Source organism: Oryctolagus cuniculus, chromosome 14 (assembly GCF_051225735.1).
Source record: "Oryctolagus cuniculus isolate XC-2025 breed Fujian yellow rabbit chromosome 14, ASM5122573v1, whole genome shotgun sequence".
Taxonomy (NCBI): Eukaryota; Metazoa; Chordata; class Mammalia; order Lagomorpha; family Leporidae; genus Oryctolagus; species Oryctolagus cuniculus.
In genome coordinates, this window is record NC_142880.1 from 6,566,605 (window position 1) to 6,586,913 (window position 20,309).

The window sequence follows — 20,309 nt, forward strand, 5'->3', positions numbered from 1 at the left end:
AAACTGCAGAAGCGAAAACTGGAAAGTCCGAGGAACACAGCTGGAGGGGAGGAGGCAGACGTGTCGAGACTGTGCAAGCCAGAAGTGTAAGGAAAGGCAAGGGATCTCCCGTTGGAAATGCCCCCGCGAGTGTCCGTCCAGTGAATGAACGAAGACCTCCCTGGAGACAGACTGGAAACCGCTTCCTGCGCCCACGCCTGTCCACCCCCAGGAGCACCGAGCGCTCCCGCACAGGGCTCCATCCTTGGGAAGCTGCTTGGGTGTGGAGGGGACTTGTGCAGCGGGAAGTGTACACAGCTGTCCTGAGCCAGGAGAGCACTCGGGTTATGTCCCGAGTCGCAGCGGGCCTGTGAGGAGTGGGGCAGTAAACCCAGGAGGCGGGCTTCCAGGACAACGTGTGAGCTGCTGGGCGGCATAACAGCTCAGGGTATAAACAGCCCGAGAGAGCGAAGGACAACAGGGGTAGAGGTGGCAAGTGACTCAAGGCAAAGGGTGAGCCTGTCCTAGACGTGGCTGGTGTTGTGGCATCGCGGACTGAGCCGCCACGTGAGGCACCAGCTTCACATACGCGCGCTGGTTCCTGTGCCCGTTTCTCTGCTTCTGATTTTTGCAAGTGGCCTGAGAAAGCAGCAGAAGGTGGCCCAAGTGCTTGGGCCCCTGAACCCACATGGGCAACCCTGATGAAGCTCCTGGCTTCCACCTTGCTCAGTCCCACCTGTTGTGGCCACCTGGACAGAGAACCAGCACATGGAAGATACTCTCTCTCTCTCTCTCTCTCTCTCTCCCTCTCCCTCTCCCTCTCCCTCTCCCTCTCCCTCCCACAGTTTGAAATCCATGCCTAATTTTTCATAATATTCATTTTCTCTGACCTTGGGTGCCCCAGACTCCTGACCAGGGCCCACAGAGAAGGATCTGGAAGCCTGGTGTGTCTCAGCTCTGCTGTAATCAGTAATACTGCCAACTCAGCATGTTGGTTTTCTTCTTTAAGAGCCAACCTGAGGACATAATATGGAAGATTTATTTGTGATTATAAATGTTAACAGAAATGTTACCTCCTTAGATTATTCAGGTGTCAAAGCAAAACTAACAGAAGATGGAATACAAATTTTCCCAGAGGAAATGTGCAAGAGAAAACAGAATACTGGGGCTGGCACTGTGGCGTAGTGGGCTAAGCCTCCACCTGTGGTGCTGGAATCCCATATGCGTGCTGGCTCTTGTCCCGGCTGCTCTTCTTCTGATCCAGCTCTTTGCTATGGCCTGGAAAAGTAGTAGAGGATGGCCTCAGTGCTTGGGCCACTGTACCCACGTGGGAGACCTGGAAGAAACTCCTGGATCCTAGATCCTGGATCCTGGCTTTGGATCGGCTCAGCTCCAGCCATAGCAGCAATCTGGGCAATGAACCGGCAGATAGAAGACCTCTCTCTCTGCCTCTCCTTCTCTCTGTCTGTAACTCTCTCTCTCTAAAATAAATAAATAAAAATAACAATCTTTTTTTAAAATTTTTTTGACAGGCAGAGTTAGACAGTGAGAGAGAGAGACAGAGAGAAAGGTCTTCCTTTTTCTATTGGTTCACCCCCCAAATGGCCGCTCTGTGGCCAGCACGCTGTGCCAATACGAAGCCAGGAGCCAGGTGCTTCTCCTGGTCTCCCATGGGGTGCAGGGCCCAAGCACTTGGGCCATCCTCCACTGCACTCCTGAGCCACAGCAGAGAGCTGGACTGGAAGAGGGGCAACCGGGACAGAATCCGGTGCCCCAACCTGGACTAGAACCCGGTGTGCTGGCGCCACAGGCGGAGGATTAGCCTAGTGAGCTGCGGCACCCGCCAAAAATAACAATCTTAAAAAAAAACAAACAAACAAGCAAAAAACAGAATACCAATTATCTTGTCTTTTAGTAGTGTTGAAACTGGAGAAAGAAACAGGAATTTAGAAATACCGTTTTGAGTTACAAAAGCAACCGATATTAAAGCCAAAAATAATCATTAAAAAAAGCAAACACTGAGAAAAGGAAAGGACTTGGGAGGGAGAATGAGCATGAACAAGTCCCATCTTCCTCTCGGGGAGGCACTGGGTGTTGTCTAACGTAGGTCAATCAGTATCTAGAAGAATGCACACTTTATCTAGCTCCTGGCTCCTGGAAAGTGCAGTCTACAGCCCACAAGCGTTGCTACCACCTGTTAGGACAGCCAGTCTCAGCGCACCTGCTGAGGTGTTGTCTGCAGCGTGTTCTGCACACGGGTTAAAGCTAGACCAGCACTCTTCTAAAATAGTGAGTCTCAACGTTGACTCTGCATTAATAGTCACATGGAGAGCTTAAAAGAACTGTTTAGCAAGAGGCAAACTGACGACCCCAGGTTAAGAAATTGTGTCTTTAATGGTCTAAGGTGAACTCTAGAAACTGATATTTTTTGACAGCATTGGAGATGGTGCTAATGAGTAGGCACAGCTGAGAGTCAGTGTTCTAGAATGATACTTGTGAGTGGCCACAGAATGAGAGTGGAAACAGTTTCGAAAAGTCACTGCTGGATCCGTGTGGGCGCTGGGCTGCAGCTGGAAAAATGGGGAAGAATGCTGTTGGTTTATTTGTAAGAAAATTTGGATGTTTGATCTGCCCAATGCGGATGTGTGGCTTTAATGTATAGATTTATTTTTCATGTACAAACACTTGGACTCAGCAGTTGTACTTCTAGAAATGTCCTTAAGAAAACTCACTCATCAGTTATACAAATGTGTATGGGAGTTACATTTATGGAAGTTCACTATAATAGTGTTCGTACTATTAGGATTTATAAATAATTCAAGTGTTCATCAAAAGAATGAAGAGTAAAAAAATGCAATACAACATGATAACACATTTAGGAAATAACAGTTACCTATGTGATGGAGGTCTACGCTGTCCATCTTCACCTTCTTCCCCAGTCACGTGGCCCACAGCAGTGATTTCCCACATTCCCTTGCAACTAGGTGTAGCCGTATTACTAAGCTCTAACCAATGAGACACTGGGAGAGATTGTGCAGTCCCAGGGAGCGTTCTTCAGGGAGGAGGCAGGCCCCTCCTTCTCCTTGTATTGTGTTCTGCCTGGCCGTGTCACTGGGGGAGGAGAGGTCATCATGGATGAAGAGGTGATCCAGGAAAAGGAAGCTGCACCTGCCAGACGGGAACACTTAGAGGGCTGAGTCCCTGAGGGCATGGAACAGCATTCCTCCAGTCTTGTCCCGAGGGAGGAGGCAACTTCCTGTGTACTTAAGCCACCCTGAGCTTTGTGGTTCCGTTACTTACGGAATCATCATTCTCATCCCTGCAATACTCACTAAGAAGAGAAAATTTCAAAATAAATTTATTGGAAAAAAATAGATTGCAAAAGACAATTGAGAATGACAGAAATCGTTGAGAACAATGCATAAGGTAAATAATAAAATGAAGTCTTAAACAACACCTCAGACGGTTAAGACTAAGAGGCACTCCACCAATCGACAGCAAAATATACATTCTCTTCAAGAACGCATGGCACAGTCTCCAAGACAGACCACATTCTCAGCCATAAAAGAAGACTTAGCAAATTTTAAAATATTGACATTGTACAAACTGTTCTTTCAAATCACAGTGGAATTAAACCAGAAGTCCGTGGCCAAAGTGGGAAATCCTTAGATATGTGGAAAGTGAACAGTGTGCTCTCAACCCACAAAGGACAAGTCACAAAGGGAATTAGAAACAACTCTGGACAAATGAAAACACAACACACCAAACTCACGAGAGGCAGTAAGAAACAGCACTAAGAGGGAAATCTATATAAACACATGCATTTGAAAACAACAAACATCTCAACCCAGCAACTTTGTATCTCAGGGAACTTAAAAAAGAAAGAAAAACACCTAAATGCCAAGCCATCAGATGAGAGGAAATAATAATTACACCAGAAATAAATGAAATCGAGAAATTGTTATGAAAATGAAATGCTGGTGAAAGAGTGAGATATTTCAAAAAGATCAACTGAAAGAGATAAAGGACTAACGTAACTAAAATCAGAAATTAAACAGGGCATTTTCTGAAACTAAAAGGATTACAATGTCATAAAAAATTGTATGCCAGCAAATTGCGTAACCTAGAAGAAAGGAATACATTCTAGAAACACACAACCACCAAAACTGAATTATGAGGAAAAGAAGATTTCAGAAAGTCAATAAATAATAGTGAATCAATATTCAGAAACCTCCTAATTGGAAAGCCTGGGACCAGACAATTTTAATAAAAAGTTCCACCAAATATTTAAAGATTTAACCCCTGTCTTCTTGACCTTTTCAAAAAATTAAAGACGAAGAAACAATTCCAAGCTCATTCTGTGAGGCTAACTCTCTCCCAATATGAAATCTGACAAACACACTAAAACTACAGATCAATATCTCTGATACACATTAACACAAAAGTCTTGAATAAAATACTAGCGAAGTGAATTCAACAGCATATCAAAAGCCAGCATTGTGGTGTAGCAGGTAAAAGCCGCCACTTGTGACTCCAGCATCCCATGTGGGTGCCAGTTTGAGACTCGGTGCTCCGCTTGCAATCCAGCTCCCTGCTAATGTTCGGAAAAGCAGCAGAGGATGGCCCAAGTGTTTGGACCCTGCACCCACATGGAAGACCTGGAAGAAGTTCCTGACTCCTGGTTTTAGCCTGGCACAGCCCTGGCCAATGCAGCCATTTGGGCAGTGAACCATTAGTTGGAAGATTTTCTCTCTCTCTCTCTCTCTCTCTCTCTCTCTCTCTCCCTCTCTCCCTCTCTCTCTCCCTTTTGATGTCTCTCTGTCTCTGTAACTCAGCCTTTCAAATAAATAAATAAATATTTTTTAAAAATGAAAATAAAAAAGGACTGCATATCGTGACCACATGAGCTTAATTCCTGGAATGCAATGATATTCCAGATAAAAAAATCAAGCCAATACATCAATATTAACAGAAAGAAGGACCAAACAACTCCACAGTCATCTCTAAATTGATGCAGAAAATGCATTTGATGGGATTCATGATCCTTTTATGATAAAAAAAATAAATTAGGGGTATAAAGAAAGAAACTTGGCACAATAAGGGCCACATATGTGAAGCCTACAGCAAACGTCGTGCCCATAGTGAAAGGCACATATGTAAAGCCTACAGCAAACATGGTGCCCATGGTGAAAGTCACACATGTAAAGCCTAGAGCAAACGTGGTACCCGTGGTGAAAGTCACATATGTAAAGCCTAGAGAAAACGTGGTACCCGTGGTGAAAGTCACATATGTAAAGCCTAAAGCAAACGTGGTACCCGTAGTGAAAGAGCGAGAGCTTTCCCTCCAGGAGCAGGAGTAAGACATGAATTCTGGGTTCACCAATCCTACTCAAGTATTGGAAGTCATACCCATCTTATTACATATAAAAAGAAATCGAAGGTACCCAACTGGAAAAGAAGAAGTAAAATTAACTTGGTTCACAGATGACGTGACTTAAATGTAGAAAAAAGCTATTCGAATTAATAAAAAAAATAGCAAATTTGCATGGTGAAAAATCAACATGCAAATAATCAATTGCATTTCTATACATTAATAAACAGTATGAAAAGGAAGTTAAGGAAATAATTTATAATAATATCAAAGCAGTACTAGTATAAATTTAATGGAGGCAGTGATACTTTTACAAGGAAAACTAAAAACATTGCTGAGAGAAAATGGACACAAATTAATAGAAAGGAAGTCCATGTTCATTGGAAGACTGTCAAGATGTGAACACTACCAAAGTGCTCCACAGATTTAAAGCAATCCCTTTCTAAATCCTAATGGCATATTTGGCAGACACGTGAAAAAATCATTCTCAAATTCATATGGAACTTCAGAGATCCTGAATGGTCGAAACAATTTTGGAAAAGAATAAAGTTGGAGGGCTCCCACTCCCTAATTTCACAACTTATTATAAAACTATTATCAAAACAATGTGGTAATGGCATAAAGACTAATGGAATAGCCAGCAAAATAAACCCTTACATTTATAATCATGTAATCGTTGACAGAAGTGCCAAAACAAATAAATGGAAAAGTATACCTCTTGAATACATAGTGTTAGGAACATTGGATCTTCACATACAAAAGAATGAAATTGGAGCTTTATCTTACACCATATACAAAATTAAGCTGAAAATGGATTGCAGACCTAAATGTAAGACTCCGAACCATCAAACTCCTAGAGAAAATATAGGCAAAAACTGTCATGACATTGGATTTGACACCAAAAGCACAGGACACAAAAGTAAAAATAGTCCAATGGGACTGCATCAAACTTAAAAACTTTTGTACCTCAAAGGGAACAACTGGAAGTGAAAAATCAACCTATCAAATGGGAGAAAATCTTTGAAAACACTTTATCTGATAAGAGATTAATATTTAGAATATATAAAAATCACCGACAACTTAACAAAAAATAGGCAAATAATTTGGACATTTCTCAGAAGATATATGAGTGTCCAATAAACATATGTAAAGGAATTCATCATCGCCAATTGCTGAGACATGTAAATCAAAATGGTGAGATATCACCTCATACCCATTAATATGTCTATCAAAAACAAGCAGAAGAAGGGGCTGGCGCTGTGGCATAGCAGGTAAAGCTGCCACCTGCAGTGCTGGCATTTCATATGGGCGCTGGCTCAAGTCCTGGCTGCTCCCCTTCCAATCCAGCTCTCTGCTATGGCCTGAGAGAGCAGTGGAAGATGGCCCAACTTGTTGGGCTCCTGCAACTTGGTGGGAGATCTGGAAGAAGCTCCTGGCTCCTGGCTTTGAATAGGCGTAGCTTCGCCATTGTGGCCATCTGGGAAGCGAACCAGTGGATAGAAGACTCTCTTTCTTTCTCTTTCTGTGTGTGTCTCTCTCTGTCTCTCCCTCTCTCTGTAACTCTGCCTTTCAAATAAATAAAAAGTCTTTAAAAAAAAAAGCAGAAAATGCAAAGTGTTGCTGAAAAACAAAGGATATGGAATATTTGTGCACTATTAGTGGTAATGTAAAATGGTGTTATCTCTATGGAAAACAGTGTGTGAGTTCCTCAAAAAATTAAAAGTAGAGTTACCATATGATCTAGGAATTTCATATATGGATATGTATCCAAAGGAATTTGAAGCAGAGTCCCAAAGAGATAATTGCACATCCGTGATCACAAAAGTAATACTCACAATAGCCAAGAGGTGGAAGCAGCCCAAATGTCTATCAACAGAAGAACGGATCAACAGAATGTGGTATATCCACAGAATGGAGTGTTATGCAGTCTTCAACAAGTAAGAGAAGTAAGATAATCACAAAAAGACAAACCCTGTACAATTCCACTTACATGAGGTGTTCAGAGTAGCCAAACTGGTAGAAACAAGTATAGGACGGTGGGAGGGAATGAGTACAGAGTTTCATCTCTGCAAGGTGGAACAATTTGCAAGAGTTGTTTCAAGGCAACATGAGTAAACTTAACACTGCTAAACTGCATGCCTAAAATTAAGATGGTAAATTGTATATTAGGTGCTTTTTACCCCAGTGAAAAGGAATATGTGATTTGGTCAAGAACCCTGCATGTGGAAAGCACCCTGAACATTGCAGAGGTGGATACAACCAAATGCTTTGAATGGATACCAACACTGCAACTGAAACCTCGAGATTCCCTGACATTTGTAGAGGGAGCATAAAGTATTTTTGTAATTGTGAAACACCTAAAACAAAACTTGCAGATCTCCCCATCCCATGGGGGCATGCTGTGAAGGAATGACTCAAATACTGGAAATGTGCGTGTGTCATTAAGCACTTACATGCTCCTGATCATTTCAAGGCTTCACCACCCTGTCGCTGATTCCAGGGAGGGTTTAGATCTCCCGGGACTTCTGTTGGATCTTGGGAAGAAGAAGCAAAAGCAAGTAGCCCTCTAGTGTGCAAGGTGGAAAAGTAGCTGTCATCAAAGAATGAGTTCTGTTTCATGAATTTCTTTAACTTCAAGGAACTGCAAAGAGATGGACAACTGGGGAGGGAAAGGGTTGGGGGCTGTATATTGCCTTGGGCAACATTGCCTACGAGGGTGTTGGCATTTTGGCTTTATGTTCCAACTCTTTTATGTTGACCTCGCCAGGGTACCCTGAGTCATAATGACAAATAAGTGGGCCATTTTTTCTGTTAAAAAAAACTTATTTATTTTTACTTGAAAGTCACAGTTACACAGAGAGAGAAGGAGAGGCAGAGAGAGAGAGAGAGAGAGAGAGAGAGGTCTTCCATCCGCTGGTTCATTCCCTAGATGGCCACAACGGCCAGAGCGGCGCCGATGCAAAGCCAGGAGCCAGGAGCTTCCTGCAGGTCTCCCACACGGGTGTAAGGGCCTAAGGACTCGGGCCATCTTCTACTGCTTTCCCAGGCCACAGCAGAGAGCTGGATCAGAAGTGGAGCAGCTGGGACTAGAACTGGCGCCCATATGGGATGCTGGCACTGCAGGTGGCGGCCTTACCCGCTACGCCACAGCACCGGCCCCTAAGAGGGCCATTCTGTCAGCACTGTTTTATGATTATTGTGCATGTCCTTTGCCTCTTGAAGCTGTGATTCATTGCAATGCTTATATCGTGCCAAGAGGGGATCGGTAAGTATTTCTATCCCATTTTAAATGTCTGGCTGATGCAGTGTCCATAAAGGCAGCAAGCAAGAGTTAAACTAGAAGATCTTTCAGAATCTTAAACCAACGTCCAGAATAGGACTTCCACTGTAAATATCAAAACCCCCTCTATGACTGTGTAGTGCCTTAGACTGTACCAGACACTAAAGTCACCACAGCTCTCAGCGAGTCTGCAGAACGTATTTGGTGGGACTTCTGGTTTTGTTGTCACATTGACCATCCCAATAAGCTAAGTCCTGTAAGCCCACAGCGGGTGCTTATTCCCCCCAGAAAATTAAATAATATTGCAAGAATCTTGGCAATCCAAAGTCCCCAAAAAACAACCCAAACAAGTTAGCAGTGTCATCATGAAATGAAAATAAGTTAATACTTCAGAAAGTTCATGGAAGGTGGGATTTAAAAAGTAAGTTTGCTTTAGTGCAAAATAATTGTGAAATCCATCCATAGTTTTTTTCATAATATACATTTTCCACAAACTTTATGAGAACCCCTTGTATACACAATTTTGAAATTTTCCAGTTTCTTCATTTTTCCATTAAAATATGAGATAAGTCTTATTCTCAATCTAATGTTAGCGTTGTGAAGTTAGCCTGTTGCTATTCTTGGTATTGGCTTAGGCATACGGCTTTCATTTGTTCTCACCATCTTTTCTCCTTCTTAGTTGTAAGGAATAACCCTGAAACACCCCATCTGTACTTCTTTTCCTCCCCATAACCCATTTCCTCGAAGTATAGCTTCAGTCTTTTATGGACGGTGACTGTCGTTGTGAGGATCAAAGCGCTTCAAGAACTCAGTAATGATCTTTGCGCTGTAGGTGAGAGAGTGACGTCATCCATCTTGCTGCTGATCCTAGCTTTAGAGTCATGAGGAAGAAAGGAGAAATGAGGTTTTTAAAAAGGAACAAAAGAGACAGTAAGGGAGAAAGAGCTGAAGGAAGGAGGGAAGGAGGGAGGAAGACAAGGAAGCATTTAGTAGTAACTGAATTCAACAGGGTCTTGAGGCAAATGTAACGAACATATACTGGGTGGAGGATGGAGGGGAACAGAGACTCCCAGAGGAGATCTGGAGATTGTCCAACTAGTGCCTCTTCCAGTCTACCCAAACCCACATGAACAGTACTCACATCTTTAGAATAAAAACATACACAAATAGCCCAATGTTGTTTTGTTCAATACAAGTACAAAGTAACCTCAAAAAGTTTGTGGAAAATAGAATTAAAAGATAAATTCATTTTGGTACAAAAAAAATTTAAAATCCAGATCTACCATGGGGTTTTCAGAAAGTTCATGAAAAAAAAAATGCATGTTTTAAAAAATCATGCATGAATTTCAAAAAAGTTTTGCACCACAATAAACTTTCTTTATAATTCCATTTTCCACAAACTTTTTGAAGTACCCTCAGAAGATTTTCCTAAATCATAGAGGTAAAAATGTTTCTACAGTTTTGTTAAACAACATTATGATTTTTTAAATAATACCATGCAAACGGAAAATAAACACATTTTTCCTATTGTCTTCATCATAACTTGGCCAGAAAGCCGCACAACATTTTGGAGTGGATTTGTGCTGACTTAGAAAGCATTCTCAATATCTGGGTCTTAAAAATTATGCTGGGTTTGCAAGTCCATAGCAGACCAAGACTACAAAGTTCCTTAGGACGTTTGTTGGTTTTTCTTTAGTTTATATGTGGCCAGCTGGTTTCTGACCCCTTTGTGTATACACTCAGCTCTTTACATAATCAGATTCGTGTTACCTTGTGATGACATCATCCTGGCCAGGCTTTGATCTCTCACTGACTTCTCCCATCCGAGTACGAACCAGGCTCGACCCTGCTTAACTTCTGAGAGCAGATGAGATCGGGTGCATTCAGGGAGGTATGGCTGTAGACTGATCCCTCGCTGACTTCTGCAAACAATATACCTAAGCTGGAGGAACACTGAAGAGATTGCTACTTATTCACTGAATAGCACTGCTTCCTGTGTGTGTATAATATTTGTTTATATGCATTTGCATAATAACAGTAGACTTCAAAGGGGTGACTAATTTACTGACTCTAAATTACTGAATTTTCAAAAAATGCATTGTGTTGTTTCTAGTGAAATACACGTTTCATCTAATTTCCCTTTTTCTATGATTGTTACCAGTTCTGTCCAACTGCTAATTTAAAAGCAGTGAACAACAATGCAGAGTTTAGAAACCCTGTTGTATAAAAATAAGCGTCCACGTGGAGACATGAAAATAAAGGTCAAGCTGTATCCTTTGGCACTCTGAGAGCCAGGGTGTAAAAGACACAGTGATTTTCTAAACAAAAAGTGGCTGATTCAGTACTTGATTAAGATAAATGACACGAGGCAGCTGTAAAAAGAGTTCCCACTGGCCATCGACCCACAAACTCCGGTGTCATTTTTCATTTTTAGGAAGGTATCAAACTCAACCTAAAATAACATCACATCTCTAGAGTTATACTGAAATGCCCTACATTCCACTTCTGAGGGGTTTATTTTAATTAATGTTGTTTTTAAGTTAAAATACATTAAAACATTCTGATTTCTACGAAACTTGGTAACTGTTCAACACTGGTCACTTCTCTGTAGGTATACTGTGTCTTCCCAGAGAACAGTGCATGGTACAGGAAATGTTGTTGAATGAATGAATAAAATATTAATAATATGGTTTTTTTTTTTTTTGACAGGCAGAGTTAGACAGTGAGAGAGAGAGAGAGACAGAGAGAAAGGTCTTCCTTCCGTTGGTTCACTCCCCAGATGGCCGCTATGGCCAGCACGCTGCGCTGATCTGAAGCCAGGAGCCAGGTGCTTCCTCCTGGCCTCCCATGCGGGTGCAGAGCTCAAGCACTTGGGCCATCCTCCACTGCCCTCCCAGGCCACAGCAGAGAGCTGGACTGGAAGAGGAGCAGTCAGGACTAGAACCAGGAGTGCCGGCACCGCAGGCAGAGAATTAGCCTAGTGAGCCATGGCGCCGGCTAATAATATGTTAATTCATGTAGTGATTTGGATGCCAATAGTGAATCACCTACACCAAAGACAAACCGAGAACTGATGGATACGCCAAAGTAAGGAATACTTACTGTTTTTTTAATGTGCCAGGCTTTATGCTTTCTATCATATGCATTCTGTCCTATAATCAATGTAGCTGTGTCAGAGTTGATGGGCATCTCGCATGAGATTGTTGGGCTTAGAAAATAGTCATGATGTGTCGAGGTCACACACCAATAAATGATGGCATGTAAGTTAAAGTTCAAGTCCTCCTGGGAACATAGCGTATTTTTTTTAGCTACTATGCACCGTTCTCTCTCTTTCAACACAGCATGGTTACATAGAAGCTTTATGGTCCCTAGGTTCAATCACAAACTAAGGCTGCAAAGAAAGAAAAATTGCATTTTACAACTTTGAGAAGGCAGAGCTTTTTGAAGCATTATGTTTCCCATCAACAGGTTTAATTCCCTTATTATAGTGTATAGAAATGTAGAAACTTGCCTGTAATATCATACTTTTTTTACTCAGTCCATAGGAATGTATCCTATAAGTACCTCTGTACAAATAGGAAAGAAGCAGGTAGAAGAATTTAACTGCCGCTGTGTTTTATTTCATAATAGCAGAAAACTGGAAGTAGTTTCAACACGGCTCAGGAGAGGCCGGGTTAGGCAAATGAGGAGAGTGGACTGGATGACTCCCCAGCCATTTCATGGCGCCATGCAGTATTCATGATCACAAAGACAACCGCGCCTGCACACGGGATGTGGCTATCCATTCACACGTGGGACAGTGCCCCTGTGGAAAAGCAGGTGCTTCTCTCTCACTCTACAACCCCCTGTACTATTTGAGTGTTTTGAGAATATGTATTTCTAGAGAAAATAACATTGTTTATAGAAAGCATTTTTTTTTTTTAGAGTTACAGACAGTGAGTGGGAGAGACAGAGAGAGAGGTCTTCCTTCCGTTGCTTTACTCCCCAGATGGCCGCATGGCTGGAGCTGTGCCACTCTGAAGCCAGGAGAAAGGAGCTTCTTCTGGTTCTTCCATGCAGGTGCAGGGGCCCAAGGACTTGGGCCATTTTCTGCTGCTTTCCCAGGCCATAGCAGAGAGCTGGATCAGAAGTGGAGCAGCCGGGACTAGAACTGGTGCCCATATGGGATGCTGGCGCCGCAGGCGGAGGATTAACCTACTGTACCACAGCGCCGGTCCCATAGAAAGGCATTTTTCTCTGTATGAGCAGAAATAAAATAGCATACAGGTCTATGATATGTGGCACACCTGAGGACTGGGCTCTCTCTAAAGACAGAGAAAACTTCCAAGTCCAGAGAAACCCTGATTTCAACTTTCCTCTCAAAACTCGACATGAACTTTCCATTTACCAGTAATGCTCTGTTTATATTCGATAAGCAACAAAATAAAAGTATTATTCTAAATTGCCATGACAAAGATACCCCTAACTAACCAGTCTATCGTCGGGTAAGATGCCTGGCTATTTCCTGAAGCACTCAAAGCGAGAGGATGGCACGGCAGTGTTAGGAGCTGGGGTGGAAGTTACGAGAAGTGGTGGTTGCTATAACCTGGGCGCTCTCCGGCTCAGCCCTGCTCTTGTCCACTTAGCAGGTGTGTGACCTGAGACCATTATTTAACTGAGTGGGCCTCATTCATGAAAAGGGGGTGCCCATAGTATCTGCCACTTGTGCACTGTACTGGTGAAGCTGATGTCAGCATGGAGACGCTCACATGCCCGGAGCAGCCATGTCTTTCCTTGCCTCAGTATCTGGCTTCAGAGCAGTCAGCAATGACCAGGGCAGGTTGGGGGGCTCCTGCATCTCATATCTGAGTGCCTGGGCTCAAGGGCCAGTGCCACTTCTGATTCCAGTTTCCAGGGAGGCAGGTGATGGCTCAAGTACTTGGGTCCTAGCCACTCACGTGGGAGACCCAGATGGGGTTCCTGGCTCCTGGTTTCAGCACGGCCCAGTCAAAGCTGTTTGGGGAGTGAATCCACAGATGGAAGATCTCTTGCTCTAAATCTCTCTCTCTCTCTTTCTCTCTCCACCTTTCAAATACATAAATAATAAATAAAAATATAAAGTGCCTGCCTGAGAAAACACAAGGATGTTGTCGCTCCCCCTCTTCGTGGAGGAACGACACAGGACCCTGCGCTGTTCTTTCGTCTGCTCGGCCCTCCCCGGGTTTGCTGCTGGTTCTTCCCGGGTTGGCTGCTATCCCTTCCACCTCCGTGGAAGGGCAGTTCCCCCTGGCCACATTCCCCACTTCCGCAGGGGAGCGGCACACCGCCGGCCGGCTTTCTGGGGGCTGCACGGGTTCCCTTAGATGTTCCCCATAGATGTTCCTGGTGCATGCCGTCTCTCTCCTCCTTTATAGTCCTCCTCCGCCAATCCCAACTCGGCTGAGTACGCTGCTCTCCAATCAGGAGCAAGTCCTACAGTTAATTGGTTGAACTGGAGGCAGCTGTGCGGAAGCTGTTTACTTCTCTCCCAGCGCCATATTGTGGGAGAGCAGATGCATAGAATAAGTCCTAATTCGAGCAACTTAGTCTAGTCCGGATTGCTCCCCACAGATCCCCCTTTCTTTTTATTTTTTGGCGTTGATACGCGCCTGTCTTCGGTGTCCCGCAGCACACACTCTGCTGTACTTGCTAGAGTTGCCACAGGCTCTTACAAGTCCTATCAATCAGGAAAACCGAATCCGGGTCCTCTCTTCGCCATTGTGAGGAGGTTTTTAGGCGCTGATGCGTGCCTGTGTTCGGTGCCCTGCAGCGCATGCTCTGCTCTGCTAGAACTGCCTGCAGGTGTTTACAAAACCTATCAGGCAAACCGAATCCAAGCCTTCTCATTGCCGTATTGTGGGGGAGACTTATTAGTGTTGGTTTGTGCCTATCTTCGGTGACCTGCAGCTCATACTCTGGTCGAGCTTTGCTGGCGCTTACCGCCTTAAATCAGGCAGACCGAATCCAAGCCTCCTAATTGTTGCATTGTGGGGAAGCTTTACTGATGTTAATTCGTGCCTGTCTTCGGTGACCTGCGGCTAGCCGCCCAGGTGCTCATCGCCTCACTAATCGGGCAGACCGAATCCAAGCCTTCTAATTGGCATGTTGAGGGGAGGCCTTATTTTTCTCTATTTCTCTATCTCCGGGCATTTCTATTTCTCCCATTTTACTTCTGTCTGCCAACATTCCTATTTCTCTTTTACTTCTAAACTTCTGTTTCTCTTATCCCCGCAGCTTTCCGGCACCTCGCCCCGCCGGCGGGTTCCCGGCTCTGCGCCGCTTCAGCCCGCGCGCCTCTCTCATCTGCGCAGCTTCCCGGCTTTGCGCGGCTCGGCTTTGCGCGCTCCGCGGTCTCCACGCTTAACCCTTTCGCGTCTGAACCACGGCCTACGCCAGCGTTCCCTATCTATTCACGCCCCGTGCTCTCTCTGCACGCGGCGGCTTCCGCGAGTAACACAGCGTAGCTTGCGTCTCCGCCACTAGGATTCAATCTAAGTTCCCCGGGCTAGCCTGGCGAATTCAACCCAGCGTACGTCTCCGCCCCACGATTTGGCTTCCCGTCCTTTGCTCCCCGGGCTAATCAGACGGATCCCAATCTGGCTTGCGTCTCAGCTTCTAGTTTCAACTTTTCGCCCCCTATTCCCGGGCTAACTTGAGAACCCCAAAGTGGCTTTCGTTTCCGCCTTGGCCTGCCCCCCGCGGCTTCAATTTCCCTAACAGTTTTCTCTACCCGGTATGTTTCCCCAAGCTTTCCTCCAACGATACTCCTCCCTCATTTCTCCTGGCCTCTCCCCACAGTCCGCGTCCGAATCTGTTTGTTCTAGCTTTCACTTTCGCTTTCGACCTTAGAGATTTCTCCCAGCTTCCCCCCGTAGTCCGTATCCGAGTCTATGCCTAGGCTTTCAATAGCTTCTTCCGGCTCCTTTTTCGTCCGGCTTTTCCCTAGGCTGTTTGCTAGTCTCTCTCTCCGATATTTTCCCAGTTCTTCCCGTTTCTTCCCTCCTAGGTTTCCTATCCGTCCTAAGTTTCCTATCCGTCCTAGGTTTTCTATCCGAGTCAGGTTTCCTATCCGAGTCACGGCACCATTATGTCGCTCCCCCTCTTCGTGGAGGAACGACACAGGACCCTGCGCTGTTCTTTCGTCTGCTCGGCCCTCCCCGGGTTTGCTGCTGGTTCTTCCCGGGTTGGCTGCTATCCCTTCCACCTCCGTGGAAGGGCAGTTCCCCCTGGCCACATTCCCCACTTCCGCAGGGGAGCGGCACACCGCCGGCCAGCTTTCTGGGGGCTGCACGGGTTCCCTTAGATGTTCCCCATAGATGTTCCTGGTGCATGCCGTCTCTCTCCTCCTTTATAGTCCTCCTCCGCCAATCCCAACTCGGCTGAGTACGCTGCTCTCCAATCAGGAGCAAGTCCTACAGTTAATTGGTTGAACTGGAGGCAGCTGTGCGGAAGCTGTTTACTTCTCTCCCAGCGCCATATTGTGGGAGAGCAGATGCATAGAATAAGTCCTAATTCGAGCAACTTAGTCTAGTCCGGATTGCTCCCCACAGGATGTCAAACAACAAAGTTTTAAAAGAAAATAAGCAGGCGCCGGTGCTGTGGCATAGCAGTGCCAGCATCCCATATGGGTGTTGGTTCAAGTCCCGGCTGCTCCACTTCCGATCCAGCTCTCTGCTATGGCCTGGGAAAGCAGTGGAAGATGGCCTAAATCCTTGGGCCCCTGCACCTGTGTGGGAGACCCAGAAGAAGCTCCTGGCTTCAGATCGGTGCAGCTCCGGCTGTTGCAGCCAATTTGGGAGTGAACCAGCAGATGGAAGACCTTTCTCTCTCTCTCTGCCTCTCCTCTCTGTGTATAACTCTGACTTTCAAATTAAATCTTAAAAAAAAAAAAAAAAAAAAAAAAAAAAAAAAAAAAAACAATTGCCAGTAGCAAGGCAAGATGGCCAAATTTCTGCAACAGGTATAACATTTCCACACTTGAAACATTTTAAAAAGAGGGTGGCAATCTCATATCTCTCTGTTTCCCAGCCCAGTTACTGTCGGGCGAGACTTAGCCAGTGGCTCACCCGCCAGACTGCTTTGTGGGAGGAGAGAACTGTTCAACACATAACATTCTCAGGGAAGAAAAGAGGTGACGGGCTGCCTTGAATTTGAAGTCATCAGTGCTTTGAGTTACTGTCCAGTAATTAAAGGAAGGGAGCCAACATTTCAGGGACAACAAGGGCAGCCCCCTGCCCCCAACACCCAGGCCCCCAGCGATGCATTCATGGTTGGGCTGTAAGTTGTCCCCTGACTTCAGAAAACAAATCGGTCAAGTCGGCGACCTCAGAGTTTTACCTTTTGTCACCATACTTTGTATTTATTTTCCTTCATAAAGAAAGCCATATTTTCAATTTTGAGTCAAAACGCTTGGTTCTCTGCTTCCTCGGGGTGAGCCCGTCCTGGGTCGATGTAAGGAAAGCCAGACTCCAGTGTCGGTTCCTGCACTCACTTCAACTCCCGAAAAGAAGGTCTGCGAAGTCTGCTCTTTTACATGCACTCGATCCACACTGAGACTCCGGGGGACAGGAGGGGGGAGTCCCATCTCAACGCGAGAGGCGCTGGCTGCTGGGACGCGGGGCGTCTTCTGAACGTCCACAGACCTCGCCACTTGTCACACTGCTTGCGCGCTGTGCCCGCCACGGTCTCCACGTCATCCCCTCTTCTCATTTCCTGGTTCAGCTTCCTGAACACACGTATTTCCTCGCGGGCTAGCAGGCTGTCAAGGTGCAGCTCCTGTGACCGGGGCCGTTTCCATCCCTGTGGCTTCTGCACGCTCTCCCCTCTCACGCCTGCATCTTGTTCTTTCTCCATCCTTCAGCCATGATGTCACTCCCGGTGGGGAGCCTGCCTGGGGCCCAGCGCCTGGAGTAGCTGTTAGGTATTCTGTCTGGCGGATCAGGCTTTTAGGGAGAGACAGACCCCAAAGACAGTTGAAGATGATGCATTGGGCCGGCGCCGCGGCTCACTAGGCTAATCCTCCGCCTTGCGGCGCCGGCACACCAGGTTCTAGTCCCAGTCGGGGTGCCGGATTCTGTTCCGGTTGCCCCTCTCCCAGGCCAGCTCTCTGCTGTGGCCCGGGAGTGCAGTGGAGGATGGCCCAAGTGCTTGGGCCCTGCACCCCATGGGAGACCAGGAGAAGTACCTGGCTCCTGCCTTCAGATCAACGCGGTGCGCCAGGCCACAGCGCGCCAGCCGCAACGGCCATTGGAGGGTGACCCAACGGCAAAGGAAGACCTTTCTCTCTGTCTCTCTGTCTCACTGTCCACTCTGCCTGTCAAAAAAATAAAAATTAAAAAAAATTAAAAACAAAAGATGATGCATTGGCCACAAGGTTCGGGAGGCTGACAGTCGCACTGGCTGCTGTCGACAAGCCTAAGACCAGGGACAGCCAGCAGCCTGGTGAGCCCGAGCCTGAAGGCCTAAGAACCAGGGAAGCAGCGCCCATGGAGGGCAGGAGCAGAGGAAAGGAGATGTGGCAGCGAGGCAGGCCGGGTTCCTCCTGCCTCCCTCTTTACTCCTGTGCAGGCCCTCAAGGGTTGCACATCGCCCATCCTCTTCGGGCCAGGGCACTCTACTGAGTTCGCCAATTCAAATGGTAACCCCATCCGGGAACACCTGCACAGACCAGCTCAGAAATAAGGTTTAATCTGGGCTCCTGCGGCCAACGGCATTGACACAGACAGCAGGCCAGTCCACATCCACGTTGGTCTGTCTGTGCCGTTGTCATGACCCCTTCGAAGGTCAGTGAAGGAGGAGGCCTTGTTCTTGTTCGCTGAGGAATTCCAAGCGCCTGCTGTCGCTCCCCCTCTTCGTGGAGGAACGACACAGGACCCTGCGTTGTTCTTTTGTCTGCTCGGCCCTCCCCGGGTTTGCTGCTGGTTCTTCCCGGGTTGGCTACCGACCCTTCCACCTCCGTGGAAGGGCGGTTCCCCCTGCCACCTTCCCCACTTCCGCGGGGGAGCGGCACACCGCCGGCCGGCTCTCTCGGGGGCTGCTCAGGTGTTCCTTCAGATAGATGTTCCTGGTGCATGTTGTCTCTCTCCTCCTTTATAGTCCTCTTCCACCAATCCCAACTCTGCTACCCACACGCCGAGTACGCTGCTCTCCTCCAATCAGGAGCAGGTCCTACAGTTTATTGGTTGAACTGGAGGCAGCTGTGTAGAAGCTGTTTCCTCCTCTCCCAGCGCCATATTGTGGGAGAGCAGATGCATAGAATAAGTCTTAATTCCAGTAACTTGGTCTAGTCCGAGTTGCTCCCAGTTGCTCCCCACAGCCTGCACCCTGCCTGGCACCAAGGAAGACTGAGGGCACAAAGGAATGGATGCTGTCTTCCCTTCCTTCAGAAGGAGACACTGTCCGTTGACACTGAGAAGTGACACTCTTAGGTGAACTACTGATTCACATCACAGCGTGTATGAATCTAATTGCATTTTGTTAATGAGAGAAGCCAGACACAAAGCACTGCACAGAGCGTGATTGCCTGTATATATGTCATTCTGGAAGTTGTAAAGCTCTAAGAACAAAATAGGTCAGTGGACCGCAGGGGCTCTGAGAGGAGGGGGCAGGGACACTGCCTGCAGAGTGGCAGCCCTGCAGCAGCTCAGGGAGATGGCATTGTTCTGGAAGGTTCTGTGCTGTTGCCTGCAGGGCTCCGTGCACCCATGAAAGTCAGCGCTAGCCCGGACAAGCTGTGCTGCGGGTGTGAGACGGGCCAGCCTGTGTGTGGAGAGAACAGCAGGATGGAAGGCACAACATGAAAATTGAGTCAAACACACCACAGATGTGCAACATAGCCTCCCTGCAGGGACGTGTGGGCTGACGCTGTAAGGTGCTGGACCAAGGGAGCTGTACACCGAATCGGTGCTCTCATTGGTAAAAGTGTTCCCCACGGCGTACAGTGTAGCCATTCTTAGCACATGCATGTTATTTGAGGAACTAAGTGCACGCATTGGGAAATTAGGAGCCAGGTTCCTCACCGTCAGACAGAAAACACAAATAAAGGAGCAAAGCATGGAATCACATTTGTTATGCTGGACTGGGGTTGGAGATCCCAGAATGAATTCATGCTTATTTAGATAGATAGCTATCAGATAGGCATAAAGCATATATATTTAAATATGTTGGCATATACACAGATAAGGAAATATAGAAATGCGTATTTACATATTTTCTATACGTGTATATATAGACACAGATACTCATGGTTCAGAAATTAAATTTACTGGGGCTGGCATTGTGGTGCATCAGGTTAAGCTGCCACCTGCAATGCTAGCATCCTGTATGGGCGCCGGTTCAATTCCTGGCTGCTCCACTTCCGATCCAGCTCCCTGCTAATGCACCTGAGAAAGCAGCAAAAGATGGCCCACGTACATGGGCCCCCGCCACCCATGGTGGAGACCTGGATGGAGTTTCAGGCTTCAGGTTTCGGCCTGGGCCAACCCTGGCTGTTGGTGCCCATTTAGGGGAGTGAACCATGGGTGGAAGATCTCTCTATCCCTCTCTCAGTGTGTGAGTGTGTGTGTAGCTCTTTCTTTGAAATAAATAAATAAATCTTTTTTTAAAATTACATTTATTTATTTATGTTACGTATATATTTCCTAACTATTTCTACGGAGAGCG